Source organism: Rhodnius prolixus, unplaced genomic scaffold (genome assembly GCF_049639745.1).
Source record: "Rhodnius prolixus isolate KJV_2025 unplaced genomic scaffold, Rpr scaffold_4, whole genome shotgun sequence".
In the NCBI taxonomy this organism is placed as follows: Eukaryota; Metazoa; Arthropoda; class Insecta; order Hemiptera; family Reduviidae; genus Rhodnius; species Rhodnius prolixus.
In genome coordinates, this window is record NW_027411614.1 from 31,947,631 (window position 1) to 31,967,603 (window position 19,973).

The following is a 19,973-nucleotide window of genomic DNA, read 5'->3' on the forward strand; positions in this document are numbered from 1 at the left end:
TATTTAAATTTAAGCCAGACAATTACTGCTTTACTTGCTTTTCAACTAAAACCGATACCTTAGAGCATTTTCTAACTGAATGCCCATTTTACAGCTCATTAAGATGTAAATATTTTAATAGTTACAAATTGAAAATAGACTTATCTTCTTTCGGTACAAACGGACCTTCAATTAAATAAATTGTATTATTTTGTAATACAAGCACTTCAGAATAGGCAAAAAGTAAAAGAAATACTAGCCACTGACTGATACTTGATAACACTGAAATAAAATAATAAAGTGGCCTGCCAGAGAGAGTTGAAATGAGCTAATAGAGTAATGGTTAAATTGTGTGCTTTGTACAGTCAAATTTTTGGTTTTGTAAAAAAAAAAAAATGTCTACAAGTAGGGAGTATTTATTTTATTTTGATATAATTTATATTTTTACTTTATTTGGATTATTTACTTTGTAACCAATTCTTTATTTTGATATAATTTATATTTTTACTTTATTTGGATTATTTACTTTGTAACCAATGTAATTTTTTATTTACACTAAAAAATAAAGCCAACTCCATTGCAAAAAGTTTGTAAACTTAAAAGCAATAAATAAATAAATAAAATAAAAAAATTTATAATATTGAAGACATCTTTCTTTTAGGTACAATTCCTAAGTTTCAAGAAATTTAATGATGTAAGTTGTAGTGGTGTGAATGTTCACAGAATAGTTTTGTTTGTTTTGTAATCTTTAAGCAAAATTGCTGTATTTTTTCGTTTTCAACGCGACCATATTTAGTTTCTAAAGATCTTAACATAAGCTGATATAATCATAAACATAAAATAAAATAATCACCTGCAAGAATCGTTTGATAAACTTAGTTGGAAAATATTACAAACTTCGGTCGAGAATTAAGGGAAATAACTTCTGTTATTTAAAATAACTTGGGGCAATTTTCACACCGTTTTTAAAGTGAAATATTCAACACTCGTCCATCCGCTTAATGCGATGAATATGTGTACTCCTTTGTGAACAAGTAATCATTGTATCATTCCTGATTGAATTTCATCAATAACAATCTTAAAACCTCACAAATTATCCAACATCTCACGAGACAAATTAATTACTTCAATCTTACTCACAAAAAAAATATTTTTATTTTTCTAAAACTGTTATTTTTTAGGAAACATATTTTTCAGCAGTTAGCCCTTTAAACGCACTCGTATATTAAAGCCGGCTGTTTGCCTGACCTAGTTATAAAAGTTTATCCAGAACATTTTACACTAGTGTTGGTGCGTGTTATTATTTGTTAAAAACAACACCGACTTGGTTACACATGGGCCCTAAGGCAACTTCATTTTTATTTATACTTCTTTTTTAGAAAAGGAAGTGGATAACAAAACCTTATCTTCGTTCTCTCTTTTTTTGTTCTGAAGGGTCTTTCCAAAAGTTCATGGAGTTATTTTTAAGGGGGAAAAAAACAGTTGTACGATTTCAATATTGACTCAATTAAAAAAAAATTATGCCCTCTAAATCATTCTTTCTTGATGATGATGTGGATGTTGGCAGTGCGAGTTCTTAAGAGAATTTGAGAGGCGCTAATAAACTAGATTTTTATGAGGACACAAAATTATTCAATTTTTGTAGAAGTTCTGGTGCTCTCATTTTCAATTGAATTGTTAACCCATCACATAGATGTGTGTTCACCCACTCATGTTATATATTTTAAAAGCGGTCATTATTTTTTCAAAGACACCTTTATTTTAAGTTTACGTTGTTTCAAATCAACCTTTTTTGGCTCGCGTACCCTTGGTAGAACATCATACTAAATTGTACCACTTTGTAAAGATGATTGTATTTCGTGAAATTTGTTATTCCGAGTGTGTTATTTTATTATTATTATCTTTATTTGTAAAGAGATACAATGTATCTGTTACAAAGGAGTTCAAGTTCATGTTCACTTTATAAACTTTGTAAAGTGTAAGATCTTAGTTTTAAAACTTGTTTTAAACAATTAAAAATTGCGTACATATTTTTCTCTTCAAAGATTATTAATTAATTTACAAAGTTCTTTTTTTAGGATTATTATATTTGTGCCCAAATCTTCTAAATTAATTTTTTTTAAGCATTCAACTACCTGTAAGTACCAATTAAATTTAATGTTGCTTGGATAGAGCTTACTCATTACGTACAATCAAGTCTCTTTAAGCAGATTTTTTCATAGTTATCATTTAAGTTCTGTCACATGATAATTCTATTAAATTTTCTTTATCCTTTATTGATAATCATGCAGTTTTTCCTAAATTTTCTTTATAGAAGGGGTTTGAAAGCCAATTATCATTTGTGTTTTCGGGTTTTGGAAAATACTCCATGAAAGACAATTTTAATCCTGTTAAATGTGCTATTATATTTTCTCGTATATCTTGAGACAGACTAACCTTATTACTGTACATATTAATAACTTTACTGAATAATGTTATTAATTAAAATAATTTTTATGTATTATAGGATAAAACGTTTCTGTGATATTTTTTTTTTTTTTTTTAAATTTTTATTGTCCGCCATTATTGATTATTTTTCGTGAACCACTAATTAGCAACTCGCGTACCACAGGTTGGGAAACGAAGTTTTTAATTATTACTATTTAATTATTATAATTTTATGGCGCCTAAAACTTAGGCTTGAAACCGAGAGAAATTTAGAGCGTAGGATATATGTTATCATCAAGTTTATCACAAAAGTTAAGGAGTCATTTGGAGAGGGAAAAAATCAATTATATTATCGAGAGGATATTGATGCTTGGCTGTTGAATCCTGGCCTCAGTGAAAGTATATTCAAGGATGCTGGTAGTGGAAATGAACTTGTAGAGGGAGTGTGCTAAGAACAAATTAATTGACAAAGTTGGAAATTAAGTTATTCTGAAGGAAATAGATGTAAAGGTGTCGATTCAGCAAAGTGATGAAGAAAAAAATTAAAATGGTATGGGTAATTACGTCGTATGATTTCTAATAAAAGGTTAGAGAGGATCAGGTAATGGACCCCCCCCCCATAGCCAAGATGAGAAAGTGATCACCGACAGGATGGGATACAGGGGCTGAGGAGAAGTGTGGGCTTCGATCTGGCCGGAGAGTGGGAGAATTGAGAGCTCTAGAGAGATCTGGTTTGACGGCAACTCGATAAAACAAAAGCTGGCTGAGTAATTAAGTAAGTTAATATTCAGCCCTTAATTCTTCGTGGAATAGAGGCAGAGCTTAGGCGCCACGGTAGCCGAGCGGTTAGAGGCGAGGCCTACAAAGCTTATATGTATTGTGGGTACTGGGTTCGATTCCCCGGTCTTAGGCCTTGGATTTTATTTAATGGTTAATTAAAAGAAATTTACAGTAAAGTATGTTTGCTAGTCGCCTCCGTCCACGACACCTAATTGGTAGTTGGATGTAAAGCCCGCTTCAAAAAATATGCATTACTTTAATTACTTTACTTTTAAAGACAGAACTTGATTTTGACAAATCTCTGGGAAAGTAAAGAGATTGTAGACTGCAAGGGAGAGGCTATAAGTCGAATCAATTGCCATTTAAATTTATCTATTGTGGCTCCCTGTTCATAGAACAGCGGTCGCCAAACTTTTTTGATCATGGATCCCTATATAATTTTTCGAAATCGCCATCGACCTCCATAAAAGTAATTTTCAGTTAATTAAAATGAAACTATCTATTAGGTACTGTTTTTTTTTTACATTTATTTTATGATTTTAAACATTTATTAAAGTGATTTTACATTGTGTAACAATAGTTTTATGAAAAATCTCTTAATGTTGAAATTTTACATTATTTGCAATCGACCACTCACTGCAGAAATGATCCTGTAGAAGTAAGGTCTTTAAATACTTTAATTTAAATACCTTAATATTTATTAAATAATGAGTAATTATAAATAAGTAAAGTAACTACAGTATTGCTTATTAATTAATGAGATGGGTGTGCCTGTTGTTTCTTTGCAAGGGTTCGAAATTGTTTTTCCTACGACCCCCAATCGACCCCCTGGCTCAGATCGGCTCCTATCCTTTGTTGTTAGGGAGGTGTCAGTGTTGATAGATTGAGTATTTCCGAAATAGTGACTACAGAAATGTGAATATTTATTTGTCGGACAGATAACAGCCCAGACTTTAGAATCTTCTTTTTTTTTAGATAGTATTACATTTCTATGTGAACTGCTCAAATTGCTCTCCTAACGAAAGTCTAAGTGAATTCATTTTGTCACTGAGTCACTAAAACTCTTTACATGCTGCAACTGTATGTTTAATAAAGTCTAAATCCTTGCAAAGGAAATATTTCAAAATCTTTTTTGTGGTGGATGTTACTGCGATAGTATCTTTTGATTGAGAAAAGTAGGTTTTTCCTATTTATCATCCCTCGAACTAAACAGCATTAAGAACATTACAAATATATTTTGTTTTTTTAGTTAAATAAACTTAGTTTTTTTTGTTTAAACTTATTTAAAATTTCATTCTGCAAGAATAAGCTTCTAGAAGGAAAAGATCGAAAACATTGTAAGAGAAGGTTGTAGAGATTGTGGAGAAATAAGATGAATCGGGTCTTAACTGCTCTCACCACCTACTTGAGTAGGTCTTAGGTCACTTACTTTAGGGAATAATTATATTTTAATTTTATAAAAGGCTAATTTATTATTAATTTTCAAGATGGACATCGGTGCTTCAGGAATTAGACCCAACCCCACCAAAAAAGACCTTCCTACTCTCAGAAGAAATAATACTGTCTGAAGAGAAATGATATTGCCTTTTAGCAAAAATTACTGTTTGCATTTGATGTTTAAAAACAAAAGGAAGATTTTTCTGACAATCTTTTGCAAATGATTACCTGGAGAAGGAAATTGACAAAGCATTCGATTTGATGAAATTAGTTTAGGAGAAATTTTGCTTTTAAAAGAATGGCAATTTCCACACCATGTAGTTTCAAGTTAGTAGCTAGAAAGGATGCATTGCTTGTAGTACAGCAGAGGAAGTTGAAGAAAAGTAGAACATCAGGAATACAAAAGGTAGAACGCCGGGGTTCCATTTCCGCAGGCGGTAATTGGTTTTTGGTATGAGGTAATAGAGTGTGAACGGAGGGTTGGAAATCATGAATGTAGGATTGGGAAATGCGTTGGGTGTAGCAGGGGAGGACTTGTATTATTGATCCAGATAGCGGCCACCTGTAGCGCTGCGTGACCCGGCCGCGCACTAGTGAATGGAATAACCTGTTCACTATGGCATACTCTAAGCTAACTAAGGATAAAGACTTTTCTTCACCTAGCGCACACCTTGCTCATGGCGCCGTGATTAATCGTCTACCTTCTACCACTAAACGTCCGCAAAGATCACTTATAATTTGTTCAGAAGTTCTTTTACTGCTTGAAGTGTTTGCCGGCTTTCTCGGCAGCTGATCTAGCGACAATAACAATGAAATTTATTTTAGCAAAGGAAATTATTCGTTCAATTACATTAATTCAGTTCTCGTTTTAATTTAAAACAAGTTATTAATCATATATTGGAAGGTAAAATAAAGGCGAAGCCAATTTTTAAAAAGACTATTAAAGAAAAAATGTGCAAAGGCCTGGCTATTACCATTCGGGCAAAAGGTAAATACTTGGCTCGAAGTAATGGCAGTTCCTTAAGTAATCCATGTAATGGCAGAAAACTTTAATTAACATTTTGTATGTCTTCTAAAACAAAGTGAGCCTTAATCATAACTGATAAAAGATATATACTACAAAGGTTAATTTGCTTAGTTTCAAATACGGTACAATAAAAAATTTTGAAAGGCCAAGTCTAACAGATCAGGGAAGTTTATAAGATACCTAGTTGTATTGGTTAATACCTAATTCCGTTATAAAGATTATCTGTAAATTAACCTTCGATTATAAACATAGTACTTGTTTAAAATATTTCCTAACATTTTGTCAAATATTTCAGAGAGACGAAAAGTAAATGTTTAATGTGCAATTTGTGACTCCTTATGACTTCCTCTGACTTCCTTATTTTAAGACAATCTACTTAAAAATTGACTACTGGTCCATCTAAAAGAGTTTTCAATGAATTAAACAACTTGATAAACTAACACTGTTGTTCTTACAAAAAAAAACGTTATTTCTCTTACGAAGACAAAAGGAATCCTGAAAAATGATATACCGTTAGAAAGCCCACATTAGACAAGGAAACTTTTATAAAAAAAAAAAGTGCCAGCACCTAGGTCTGATAATGATCACATAAGGGCCTAATGAGTTTTCTTAAAAATTTCGATTACTTTTATTTTTCCAGTATTCGGAGAAAGATTGAGGCTATTTGGAGAATAAATTATGCTTCGAAATGGTGTCAATTTTTTTAGAAAATTTATCTGTCTTTCTAACCGTGTCATCAGAATCGAATTCGGACTAAAACTTTCTGAGTAATAACATTTTTATTGCAGAAAAAGTATTGATTTTAGAAAAAAAAAATTTAAAGAGACGTCACTCAAGAACAGTGGAAAATATGAAGTTGGCCAATACGTCATTGAACTCCACTTTAGATGTACTACTTTAGAAGGCCTATGGACATTACTTGCTGGTTCACCCTGTATGTACGTGTAAGAATTTAATTTGCAATAATACCGGCATAATTATACAAATTCTTGCATAAATTATTTAGTAATTTCTGAGCCCTAGAAACAAGAAAAAAAAGTGTAACCTCACCTTGTTATTTCAAACTTCACTTAGCATCGCTCAGAAGGTGCAGAAAGAAGTGGGCCGCAAAAGCTAAAAATATTCTGAGGAAAAGATCCATGTTACATCTTTTAAAGATGGAAGCTTTTTAACAACAACTAGACAAGATTAAAAGGTCAATATGTCAATTTTGTCAGCCATCAAAAAAATTGCTAGCTTAATGTCATCCACACAGAAAAAAAGCAAATACATAGAACTAAATGGAAATGTCTATCTAAATGTAAAATCTACTAAGATAAAGTTACAAGAACTTTGATTTTTCTGACAGTCAGCAAGTGTACTACTAGTCGAAAACATAAGAAAAGTCGAAATCTCTACTGATTAATCTAACTCTGATAATGGATGATATTCCCATAGATATTTTTTAACACACCGGACCTTAACCATATTTACAGTCCTCAAAACTAAGTAGAATTGTGGTACTAAGTTTAATAGTTACCCTGCCTGTATTGAATTAATGGTTAGTATGAAAAAGTTATTCTAAAGAACGTTTGCTAATCGTCTCCGTTGACTGTCATAAATTTGGAAGATGAACGTAAATCCTCCTGAGAAAAGTTGCCATCACCTTAGTACATTAATTTGTTTCTTCTTTTTTTGAAGTAAACAAAATATTCTGCTGAAAAGTTGACAAAGTAGAGCGATAAGTAGAATAATAGATACAATGGCTTCAATAAGTTTGTGATTCTTTGATTAACTTGTTTTGCTCAAAACGCTGGAAAGCTCACGATCCGTTGCTTATAGGTGCATCTGAAGTGTTCCAATTTTAGCACCATGTACTCCTAGGATTCAAGAATCTGCCGTGTAGGATCGTAAAATTTGACGGAGAGAGTAAAATTTTATTAGCTCCGAGAATGCATTAATACGCTCAGTTTAGAGCTTTAATATTAAAGCAAATCCTTTTAACGAGCCATTAAATTAGATTTATTTATTAAACCGTATTAAGTGATTTTAAGCAAATCTTAACTCATTATTATTATCGTACGAATTAATCTGGATCTAGATAATTGAACTTAACGTCCTAAAAAGGATATGTACCTTGCAAAATTATTTATTTGCTCTCAGATTCGGCGTGATGATGTCTTCTCCTGGATGATCCTCAGTTTCCAATTACAATCAGACCTTGGCAATTCTTTTCTTTTCTCCCTTGCAAGCCCCAAATTCAAAGCCTATTTTTTATTCCTCTAAATCAGTGATGGCGAACGTATGACACGCGTGTCAGCACTGAGCTCATTTTTGGTGACACGCATCTTCAAAGATAAAAAAATTCATAATTCAAATAATATTAAGACAAACAAATGGAATCGGTTAACAGATGAAGTCAGTAGCGCTTGCTTGGCTTTGAAATGTACCAAGTATAAACCCGAAATAGAAGGTTTAGCAGACAAACTTCAGCACCAAAAAAGTCACTAATTTTTCATATAAATTTTATATTATTTTTCTGTTTTTGTGCAATTATATATATTGCTTGATTTGCTATGTTAAGTGACAAAGAAATATGTAAAACAAGTCTCTAAATGTAAATCATTGGTTTTTGTATTTTAAATGGCATTAAACAAATAATTAACTTAAAAAAATTATAAATATTTCTATTTTTATTAGTCTTTACTTTTGTGATGTGTAACACGCCACGAAAATTGTGTTTCGATTTTTCAAAATTTTGAAACACCGAGCTCAAAATGTTGGCCATCACTGCTCTAGATGTTCAATTTCCCACCTCTCTCTAAAAAGAACTCCATGAATTGATCACATTTCTTTCGTTACCTTCCCAAGAAAGCAGCAATAAAATCCCTTTACTAATGTTTTATACCGATCTTATCCCACATCATCTAAGATAAATCCCCCTCGGATGTTAAAACGCTCGTTTCCTCGTGATCTTTCATTTTCTCTTGATGAGAGTAATTACGAGGGTCGTTTGAAAAGTCCGTGCAAAGTCAGAGAGATAGCACTACTGGCGCGTATCGAGGTTATGTTTAGTTAGTAGCATCTCTTGGAAGAACACACACCAAGTTTCAGCCAGATCGGTCTATTTCTTTGTGTTTGGCATTCGTTTGAATCGAGGAAGTCGAGTGATTTTCAAAAAATGGGCGAAAAAGAATTTCGTGTGTTGATTAAACACTACTTTATGAAAGGCAAAACGCCAGAGGAGACTACAGAGAAGCTTGATAAACATTATGGTGACTCTGCACCTTCGATTAGAACAGTTTATAAGTGGTTTCAAAATTTTCGGAGTAGCCATATGGGCACAAGTGACGCTGAACGTTCTGGACGCCCTGTTGAGGTTACTACTCCAGAAATCATTGATAAAATCCATGATACGGTGATGGATGACCGAAGAGTGAAGGCGCGTGAGATTGCTAGTGCTGTGGGCATCTCGAATGAACGGGTACATAATATTTTGCATCAACATTTGGACATGACAAAGCTATCCGCAAGATGGGTGCCGCGATTGCTCACGCTTGACCAAAAACGAAATCGTGTGAAGTGTTGCAAGGACGGTTTACAGCTGTTCCAGAAGAATCCGCAGGACTTTAAGCGTCGTTTCGTCACTGTGGATGAAACATGGATACATCACTACACTCCTGAGACCAAAGAACAATCTAAACAATGGGTTACCAAGGGGGAATCTGCGCCAAAAAAGGCGAAGACCGTTCCTTCGGCCGGAAAGATTATGGCGACTGTCTTTTGGGATTCGCAAGGAATAATCCTCATCGACTATCTGGAAAAGGGTAAAACTATTACAGGTGCATATTATTCATCGTTATTGGACCGTTTGAAAACCGAGCTGCAAGAAAAACGCCCACGACTGACCCACAAAAAAGTCCTTTTCCATCACGACAACGCACCAGCTCACACCTCAGCAGTTGTGGTCGCAAAATTAATGGAAATAAGGTTCCAACTCGTTTCACATCCCCCCTATTCTCCAGACTTGGCTCCCTCGGACTACTATTTGTTCCCCAATATGAAGAAATGGCTGGCGGGAAAAAGATTTTATTCAAACGAAGAGGTGATTGCAGAAACGAATGGCTATTTTTCAGACTTGGACAAATCCTATTATTCGGAAGGGATCAACAAACTAGAGCAGCGTTGGACGAAGTGTATAAGCCTAAAAGGAGACTATGTTGAAAAATAAAAAAGGTTTACCCCCCAAAAATTTAAGTAGTTTTTATTTTTGCACGGACTTTTCAAACGACCCTCGTAGTTCAGAAAGGTGGGAGTGAGCTTCTGCCCTTCAGGGTGAAGTTTATCACGAGTGCACGCTTGTTTAAGTGAATTACTTAAAGCAACATACGTAATTTACGAACAAAATAGATGAATACAAATTAAATTTATATTTATATTTAATTTTCTTAAAGCGTTCGTAAAAACCAGTTCTGAATTCATGTTGATAAAAAGTTTTTCTGCTATCAAATTGCTACTTCTTTCTTTCCATCTTAAAAGCACTTCATAATTATCCCTTTTTTGCGCTGGCAGTTTGCCGAAGCTCAACAGGATTATAGTTTTCCACTTCCCTATACACATTTCCTTGGCAAAATAAAAAGAAAGAAAACATTTGACCATAAATTACATTGATAAAGGAGATAACACTTTTAACTAGGTTAATTTCTTCACCTTACAAGTTTTATTATACTATGTAACGTGTGACAAAAACAAACTTTACCAACTTAAATAAAATAATGCTATTATAACTTCTAAATAAAAGGAAAAGAAACCGCATCATTCTTAACAACATCAGATAAATCTCTAAGGTACTGTATTCACAAAGTTCTCGCATACAAATACTGTTCTTTTACACTTCAACATGACAACTGTACCACTGAAAAAAGAACAAAAACAAAGCTACTCTCCTTGTCATTCACCTGTCTGTCCACATCCTGATATAACCTGACGTTCAAACTTAACATTGAAGAGGACTTAAACTCATCCCTACAATTCAACATTACCCTTCTGAAGCCTTTAATCCTTCAGAAGTGCAGTACATCGTTAAACAAGTGCCGACTAAAAAAACCCTCTGGTTACGATCTCCTAACAGCTAACGTTTTACATAAATTACTTAAAAAAGATATCCACTTTCTTACTTAAATTTCTTAGGCAGTTTAACAGACAACTTGCTACGCTATCCTCAGGAAATACTCTATAATAAAAAATGTTACTGAATAATAATAGTAATTCTGTATTTATGCACTTTGACATATTACAGGGAGTCAGCTACTTACATTTTTTTATTTTATTTCTTGTTTTCTTTTTTGTTTTTGCATCTAATACATTTCTGGTACAAATAAATAAAACAAAATTAAAATGAGAAAAAATACTCCTTTTGAAAACAAATAAATCGAATGATAAACATGTAATTTACGTATAAGTATACATATAAATAGCTCGGAATGAATTAAAAGTACACCCTTAAAGAATTAAGAAAAGTACAAAATCTCTTATTTTAATTACGGCCAACATACAAAATGCTTCGGATTTTAGTTAATTAATTATTAAATTACACGTTTGCAAAAAATCGTACTGGATTAGATGTTTCTGATCAATTATATTCTTATGGTCGGTGAATTTCTTTCATAATGCCGACGCTCTTTTGAGGCCTACTTTTTTGCAATTAATCACAGATTTCTGCATCAATTTTTAACACAACCCCAATTATTGTATACCGTTCGAAAGGTGATCGTATGTAGATGTTTTTCCTGAATAGTGCACGGTTTTTTCATATAAAATGTTTTTGAGAAAAATGAAGTCAAAGTTTTGGGGAAAAATTAGAAACTTGCTATTTCTTATGTTTGGGCCACAAAGTAAAATACTTAATATTATTATTTTGGAATACAAATTAGCTAATTTAAAAGGAAATTTAACCTTCTTTCTAATGAGTTTATTAAAATAGCTGTAGCTTTAATAGTTTGAGAAATATAGACAACGTTTTGCTAAAAAGTAGTAGTACCTTGAAAAAACATAAAATTAAAAATATCTATAAAACGGAGCCGAATCGAGCCATAGTTTATATGGAATTTTTTGTTGCAAATGATGCCCAGAATCGCCTCCCGAAGTTACCGTAGTCTTATGCTGAACACCCTGTATAATCAAAAATATTACTGGAAGCGAACAAACATGCTGAAAGAGAATTACTAATTACCGATACTAGAGGAAGCATAATCGCTGTAACAAAATCATCGTGGCGTCAGCTTACATCATTACTTCATTTTAAGTACACCATGTAGGATACACTTCTTCCTACACTTCATTCGAGCAAGAACAATAATGATCGGGTGCCTTTCTCGATGTGATCCAGGTATTCGATCGAGTCTGGCACACAGGCTTACTGCCTTTTCAAAAATCATATCCCATTACTAACTATTAATTAGAAAATATTGGACTGATCGAGTTTCAGTTGAGGTAATTCAAAGAAGTATTAATATTTACTGCTAACTTACCCTTGTCTTTAAATACCTACAATAATTTAAATACTTAATTATTACTCCGAAATTTTCTCTCCACTGCTAAACCTGATTAACATAAACCTCTTTTAAAGTTGTTTGCATAAATGAAAAATGAAAATAAATGAACAAAAATATGGGAACATCACTTTCATGTTAAAAAAGAATCGTTTGTCCAGTTTGTTCCGTCAGTCAGATGTTGTACAATGACTACATAGACAAGAGGTTAACTTTAATCTACCTTCAATAATAGGAACAAAACTACTTTTGATAAAACCATGACAGGACATTACACACCAAATCAATTCTAAAAGTTACAAGTCATTGACTTACATGCACTTAATGTGCATACACAATTCAAAGAACCTCCTTGCAGCCATTTCAAGACATTCTCCTTCCCCCCCCCAAAAAAAATTGCAATTTAAGATAGCTTTTTCCATTAATTTTCTTCAAATTATGAATTTTGACTAAAAAAATATAATTCTTATTTATGTTGTAACGGTTTGGACCTACACTGCCGAACAAAATTCTGCAAATTTCCCTGAAAATTTGTCTTTTATCTCGGCCGGAAAGCTTAGGCGGATGCCCGCTTCTCGGTTTACTTTCAAAAATTTTTTTATTTTTATAATTTCTTATCACAGTCTGGACACTCGCGTGGCTTCTTTGAATAATGTTTGTAATGTTACGATATGAAAATCCTTGATTATTTAATTTAACTATTAATCTGCGTTCTGGCACAGGAATTTCCTTTCTTTGGTGAACCATTTTAATTAATAATAAATTCTTAACTAACTCAGATCCTCCTATATTTACGTTTCAACTAAAACTAATAAATTTGTAAATATTAAGATTTACCCTAACAAGTAAGTATTATAATAATATTGAATTTATCAATTCTGTAAGTGGACATTTGTTCAGGCATGAACTCCGATCTTTTTATTTATATGCAATGGGAGATGGCAGAGGTCTTTTCATCTCTCATATATATACATTTAGTATAGTAACAATGGTTACAAATGTTTAAATCACATTTTTCACTCTAATAATTCTTTATTTTGAAAATTCCCGAAATATTGTGGTGTATGTAGACTTTTGTTCGGCACTGTATATTTAATTATATCAAAAAAAATTATCCTCGCCTCACCTTTGGGAGATTTTGCTTGTAATAAAAACAAAGAAAAAGATTTTGGACCATAATGAGAGTTGGTTTGGATTTGGTGAGAGTTGTAATGCTGCAATAGATTGCAAACGCCAAACTAGATTATCAGATATGTTGACTTAGTAATGTTATATAACATTAAATTTTAGTCATGAACACTCAAAATGGTACACCAACAATCCTGTTTCCACTGCTATTTCACATTTTGAAGAATTTTTGTTGTTGAAAGAAAAATTAATGTAGACAAGGAATGCGATCACAATAAAACAACAGTTCCTTCGTCAAATGATAAAGGTTTGGTTTAGTGAGAGTGTTTATTTTATTTACCACACTTACAATGGCGATGATATAGAGTGAAGAGATGCCATAGTACAATAGCTTTGTTATATTAACTCAAGAAATGTTTACCCTTGCTGAAATTCCTTTCGCCCACTAAAAATATTCATGGAATTTGCTTTTATCAATCCAGACAGTGGCTAGGGGATTCTTTTATCATCATTTCATGTTGAAAGAAAGGATTTCTATTAGCTAATTTTAGTTTATCTATGGATTGATTTTAGAATTTTTTCTGCAACCATGTAGGGAAGTTCTCATTACTCAATTAAAATCAGCTGTGTAATGCCCAACTTCCCACACTAGTGGGGGGAAATTCCCATTAGTGTCACTTTCCGCACAAGTGAGTGGAAAAACTATATTGTGCTTCCTTGATATAAGAAGTTTTGTTATTAACATAAATATTTTCTGTAAAACTCTAATAAGCTTATTTAAATTTATTTTATTTAAATAATTAAAAAACGAATATTAAAAAATAAAATAAAAATTGAAAGGAATATAGAAATAAAAATAATAATTTTAATTATAACAGTTAAAAAGGTTATAGTGTTACCTTATAGAAATTTAAAATGGATTCTAGTGACGCCTGTTTAGAAAACATTCCTCCTTCAATAAAAGAAACAGCAGAAAATGTAATAAGTAATGTAAATACGTAAGTAATGTAAATAATTGTAATATAACAATAAACGTTTATAATAAATAAATTACTTTTTGTAGACTGTAAAAATGAAATTTTTAATTTTATTAGTTAATAAATGGTTGCAGAAAAAATATAATATTTAACTCGAGTGTTAAGTATTTTCCTCACACTCGGCAATTTGCACTTGCACTCGCATCGCTTCGCTCGCTCGTGCGTGCAAACCCTGCCTCGCGTGAGGAAAAGTACTACTTTCCACACTTGTTAAATAAATAACTATTTATTCCAAAGGTTGTTCTGTGATAAGATTAGATACCAATTTTTATCAAATTAAAAAAAAAATTATTGAAATTCTTTCAAACACATTTTAATAAGTGAACTATAACAATCTGGAAGAAATAACTGTTCAACTATCGTAATTTTGAACGAGAATGTTCATTTAATATTAAATTACATACAAATAAAATCCAGTCTGAAACCATCAGACAAATTCCTGTTTTGGGTAAATTTTCTTCTGTTTTGTTTCCTTAAATAAATTAAATGGGAATAAGTACTTCGCTGGTGTAAACAGAGAGTTGTATCTTTCCACTAAATTCCATTAGGCAGCCTTAAGTGTTATTAGTAGAGGATCAACAGTACGCCTATTAGAGCAAGATTGGACATTAAACTTGGCGCTGAGAGAATCAAAAGAGTCGCGATCATCCCTAGTGAAAAACTAAACTAATAAGTTATCTTTAAGACGTGCTCAGGATTGCTGGAAGAAGCGGCAGCCATAGCTAGTAAAACTGGACGAACTCGTGAAGAAGTAGGATTTAAATTTACAGTCATACGCTTTTAACGAGAGAAATTTCATTTAAGAACATCGTGTTGGTCGAAGGACTACTTGAGCTACCGCGTGATATTATTGATAACAGCAAAAACAAACTGAAGTTCAAGCTAATGTCCCTAAAGAATGTTACTGGCTTGTCCATGGTTAGCGCATAGAAGTGTAACGGTGACAGCGGGCGTACAACCAAAATCTATCAACCTAAGGGAATGCATTGGTGTGGCATAATTCAGTGAACTTTCTCGGTTCGAGTTCAGTTGCCTGCCCTTAGTATTCTTGAGCGTTTTTTCCATTACTATACAGTTATCTGTAATCGGAGAATACTGCCTGGACGAAGCCAGTGCATGGTAAAAGCCTTGAACCAAAGATTTGTGACGAGCTTCAATTAAAATACGAGGGTATATCAATATAGTGATAAATTTTATTGTAATACGAATAGAAAACATTATTTTTCAACATAATCCCCCTTGCTTTTCAATGCACTTGGTCCATCGTTGCACAAGCTTTCTGAAACCGTCATAAAAGAAGGTTTTTGGTTGAGCTGCTAGCCAGGAATGCACCGCTTCTTTTACTGCTTCATCCAAGGTAAATCTACAGCCCCTTAATGCCTCTTTGAGTGGACCAAACAAGTGGAAGTCCGATGGAGCAAGGTCAGGACTATACGGAGGATGATCCAGGACTTCAAAATTGAGTTTCTGAAGCGTTTCAGCAGTGTCGGCAGCATTATGTGGACGGGCATTGTCGTGCAACACCACAACACCTTTTGATAGCAGTCCTCGGCGTTTGCTTCGAATTGCAGGCTTCAACTTGTCAGTAAGCATCTCACTGTAACGCGTATTGTTTATTGTTATGCCCCTTTCTTGATAATGTTCCAGTACTACGCCTTGTGAGTCCCAAAAAATTGTAAGCATCAGTTTTCCTGCGGATGATTGGCTTTTGAATGGATGTTTCCATTCCAAATTCTGCCGTTCACTCTCCGGCTCGTAATGATGGATCCGGCTCGTAAAATCAAGCCAGCTTACCATATGATAAAAGTCTGCCATCATTGTTACTCTGAACCACTTTTGAAGTATTTCTGCCTTTGATGCCCTGACTGTAACACATTGCACTCTAAATTAAAGGCCAGGCTGCCAGAGATTAGCCCCACGATACGAGGAGACAGTCAACTCAGAACGAAAATTCTTTCCAATGTAAAACTCTCACCAAAAAAACTAAGAGAAAAAAGTGCTTTCCACTGCAGTTCTTTTTGAAAAAGGATATAATAATCCACAAAGCTTTTTTTTGTTAAATTCTTTTTCATTTTTTATTGAGAATTTCATTTTAAATTTATTTATCAGATTGGTTTCATTGAACTATAAAAAAATCCACTAAACTTAACAAAAAAGGTAAACAATTATTTTTTTGTATTTTAATATTTAAGGAGTATTTAAACTTTGTTTAATGAAAAAGAATATTTTCAAATGAGGTTGCACAGAAATATGCTTAAGCACAAAGGTCCCTTTTAGAACAGATTCTACCAGCACAAACACAAAACAATCTACAAACTAAAAGTTGGAAAAAAAGTTACAGAAGTTGTAATTGAATTAATTCTTGCTGTGATATAAACATAATAAACAACTTGATAATTCTATAGAACAACGCCAAGTTAAATATAGAGTGCAGTTTATAATCTCCAGATAAATAAACAAAGCTTTCTACTCAGAATTTACTAGCTTATTTAGCCAGATTTATTAAACAAGTTGAAATTTAATTTAATTTACGTGCTGGACATTGTGAAATAAATCGTTTTCTCTTTAATGTAATGTGTGATAATAAATGTCTTTTTATAAATAATTTTAGTTAATAAATTGAAGATTTCTTTAATCGTTGAAAATATTCATTCAAAAGTTGTTCTTAATTAAAAAATTAACAGTAGTATTCACTGTATTAACTGTCTGTTCACTTTTTGACTTAAAAAAAATTGCAAATCTTTTTTCTGGTCATAGTAAATTGGTTACTTTGTGCAAATTGGCCTAACAAATTCTTGGTGAATTCTCTCAGTGACAAGAGATGGCGGTATAAGACCTGAGGAGATAATAATGGCGCTCATTATGAATTATATTCCAAACAAAGCGGGCTGACCTACTTGGCCTCGGCAGCACATCATAATGTGAGGCTGGTATTGTGAGCCTGATATTGTGAGGCTGTTGTTGTGGATACTGCATAGCCTAGCCGCTGCTTTCTACTATCTAGCCTCATTCTCTTCAAGGCAATTAGTCCCTTAAATATTTTAAATAAAAGTTACTCAAATAATTTCTTTTTTTTTTGGTCATATTTTAAGTAATGGATTTGTTTATTTGCTTGCAGGGATATTCTCCCATACAAGTAGAGTTAGTTTGCAATACATTAACACAAACCTTCATTGTTATATTTTAAGTATTTTCTTTTTTTATTTAAGTGCGACTCGATGAACTAATTTTTTGCATCTTATACTGTTTGATTATTGCATTCCTAATTGAGACGGAATGGAGTATAACAAATAAGAGCAACGTATGACTATGACGTTAAGTGGTCAGCTAAAGAGTTATGAAGTGTGCTTGACAGCGAAAGAACTAACAAACTTACCGGGATTCTGTTTAAAAAATAGTAAAAGTTTCGGTCCTGACTGAAAATGAGCCGAACGTCGCTGTGCAGAGATGACACGTCGTACCAATTGATTTTTTGGTATACCTAGGCTGGTATTCCAATTTTTACCTTTTCCACTAGTTTTTTGAACTTATATAACAAAGGAAGGGCGATATAGACTGTAACATTTAGCACTACTCTAGCAATATATTTATATATAAATTAAGTCTAAATTATTCGTCATTAGCGGTAAAAACTTATGGCATTATATCTTTTAAAATTGAAATTAAACTAATGAAACAATTTGTAAATATACTTCTGAATTTTGAAAACGAATGGAGTTAGTATAATTAGAAATAAGAAGGTACTTGCATTTCCCTGTGCTCATCATATGAACTTATTGTCAATCAAACAGCTTCTGTTAATAGAGCTCTATTTATTGCAATGGTTTGCTATGCCGTAGCTGTTGTCTGTTTCAAGCAATAAATCTGTACCTAGTTTCTATAACTTCGCAAGACTTTTTCTTTATTAGCAATAGGAATATGTAGCATTGAAGCGGTAGAGGTCATAACTGAAATAAAGTTAGCACGTCCCAAATTTTGAATCAATAAGGTGACGGTCCTGTGACCTACAACAATCGCCCTCTCATTCTTTATTATTGTATTAACACTTATTTAATTTTAAATTTAACGTACTTATTAAGCTTAAGTTTAAACTATATTTCGTTAAGAAGTTTAATTTAAACTAAGATTTATGTTTCATTTATAGTAGTGATTAAAAACACCATTAAAAGCTTTGTCTCACATAAATGTGACGTCTAATCTCTTTTTATATCTTCACATAATATGCAATACTCAAATCTAATGCTTCCCTATGACTTATCACAGACTTATGACCATTCAGCCTAACAATATTTGCCAGAATAGAAGCCTAAATAGTAGCCTTACTTTTATTCTAAATTTAGAGAATAAATTTCAATTTTCAATATCTGCATACACATTATTATTGAATGCTCCTAATTAATAAGATTTCATTTTCAATTTAATGTAATCATTAAAGCAGAACATTTAAGTTAAATTCTGTTTTAATAAATACAATTTAAAATTAAAAATGCCGGATATGTTGGCGTGGATCTAGCCAAAAACCTGATCCTTTCTACATGGATAGCTTTCTCTGAAGAAATACTAGGAGTAAGTCTACAGAAGAACGCAATGGGTTAGCCTTCCTGGTATGAGCAAACGAAGATATCTGGGTAATTACTATACGGAACTGATCTGAGGCTGTCTCGGCTCTGCTTGCACATTATGTGCCAGCTGACCGGATTTCTTAAGCATTCACACAGCGGAGACTTGAAGAAACTTGGTCTGAAAGGTGATGCAAATTCTGTGTGGAGTTGGAAGAAAAACTCCAGTTACATTTCAACTGACTGTGTGGCCATTAGTCAAGGAAGATTCAGATATCTAGAAAGGATGGAGGATTTCCAAATTGCTTAAACTTGAAATTGGCTGTTTGGTTTAGACAGAAACATGTAAAACTAGAAGACCAGAATACTGTGTTCTTCTGAAGGAAGAAACAAACATTCAATAGAAGCTGTAGGTGTCGTCTTACTGCTTAATACCTTGCAGTCAGTGTGAATGACTTCGATAGGCAACTGCCCGTAAATGGTATATACAAAACTCGGAACATATTTCTTTATTGTTTTCTTTTTTTAACTTTAACCAAAGGTCATATTTGGAATTAAAGTACATGTTTGATATAAGAAGAAACCATATTCAAAAGGCAGTAAATACTGAAAGCTGCGTTTAGTCTCTACTTGTCGAAGAAACTCCTCATTGTTGCTTATAAAGTTTATACTGTCTTGCTAAGTGTTGAATCTATCTGTGGGGCAAACTCCAAATCAATATTACCAACCGAGACCTCCCCACTAACATTTCCTTATGTTGCTCTTCCATATCCCCTCTCCATTAAAATAATATATACGTCACATATGTAACACAAATATTCCTCAATCCTTTGTTTGTTACAAATGTAACAAAATTATAAAAAGTACGGTGTATCACATTGTAACAGTACAGAAAACTTTTTATGCATTTGAACTAAGCTTAATTATATCAAATGATTGTTTATATTTAGTATTAGACTGTTTTTGTTTTAATAGATTTCTTGTCCTTATTTTGATCAAATACCTACAAACTGTTACTAATATTTTCTTTTGCTTTATTTAATAAACAGCTATAAGAATTTGTGAGGAG

The 19,973-nt window shown here is 32.8% G+C and overlaps 1 protein-coding gene across 2 annotated transcripts in view; it reads left to right on the forward strand.

Moving 5' to 3' along the window:
* Rgk2 (Rad, Gem/Kir family member 2) overlaps nucleotides 1-19,973 on the forward strand; it is a 99,474-nt gene that overhangs the window by 46,129 nt on the left and 33,372 nt on the right. The gene's annotated exons all lie outside the window — the stretch shown is intronic.